Raw genomic sequence first — 1,173 nt, forward strand, 5'->3', positions numbered from 1 at the left:
AAATAGTCTCGTGGGATACGATCCCAACACATGTGATATCCCTATCTATCCGCTCCGATGTATCAAACAATGGGTTGGTGGTTTAAGTAGCTATTTAACACCGTACTAAGGTTAGTATGAGAAAGAAGTAACAAATCTCTCTTGATTTGTGAAAACGGTTAAGTAAATTGAAATATCTACTTTTATTATAGGACCCAAGTAAACTAAAACGGAGGGATTCATGTTTTGTCTTTCTTAAAATAATTGAGGGAAAGAGAGGGGATTACAAGGTGTCACCAATAAGACAGAAAGTTCAGATAGTCAGCTAATTGAGCTAATTGAACCAACAAGACAAAAAAATTCAAATAGTCAGCTAATTGAACAAACAAGATAGAAAAGTTTAGATAGTCAGCTAATTGAACCAAGAAGACAGAAAGTTCGGATAGTCAGTTAATTGAGCTAATTGAACCAACTCAGATAGTCAACTAATTGAACCAACAAAACAGAAAGTTCAGATAGTCAGCTAATTGAGCTAATTGAGCTACTAAGATTCCGAAAAGTAAAATTGAATTCGACATAGTAAAGTAAACTTAATGTATCCTCCATAACAAAAACATCACATAATGATTTTTAATTTGTGACTTTATTGTTATAATTATGCAGAGAGAAATATTAGATGATTCAAAGGAAATGGTAAGAGATGCAATTATTGAAAAGTTTGACATCAAAATCATGTTATCATCTTCAAATACATAACATATTGCTGATTTGGGATGTTCAGTTGGACCAAACATTTTCATTGCAATGCAACATGTTGTACAAGTTCTAAAAGACAAGTATCGTGATAACATTCTTGAATTCCAAATATTTTTCAATGATCATGTTACTAATGATTTCAACGCCCTCTTTCGATCACTACCCATCGATCGATCGTACTATGCATTCGGAGCTCCGGGATCATTCCATGGTAGATTATTTCCATCGCGATCGATACATTTTGCACATAGTTCTTATGCTATACATTGGTTATCTAAGTGTCCAGAAGAGTTGTTAGATGAAAACTCTCCAGCATGGAATAAGGGAATGATTCACTATATAGGTTCATCAAATGTTGGAGTGTTGAATGCTTATGTTTCACAATTTGAAAAAGACATGGAAATGTTGTTAAATGCAAGAGCTGAGGAGATTGTTGAA

General features: G+C 33.6%; 1 protein-coding gene across 2 annotated transcripts in view; it reads left to right on the forward strand.

Moving 5' to 3' along the window:
• The window catches only part of LOC107856665 (loganic acid O-methyltransferase-like), a 93,743-nt gene that overhangs the window by 60,279 nt on the left and 32,291 nt on the right, over window positions 1-1,173 (forward strand). The window lies entirely within an intron of this gene.

This window comes from Capsicum annuum, chromosome 8, assembly GCF_002878395.1.
Source record: "Capsicum annuum cultivar UCD-10X-F1 chromosome 8, UCD10Xv1.1, whole genome shotgun sequence".
Taxonomy (NCBI): domain Eukaryota; kingdom Viridiplantae; phylum Streptophyta; class Magnoliopsida; order Solanales; family Solanaceae; genus Capsicum; species Capsicum annuum.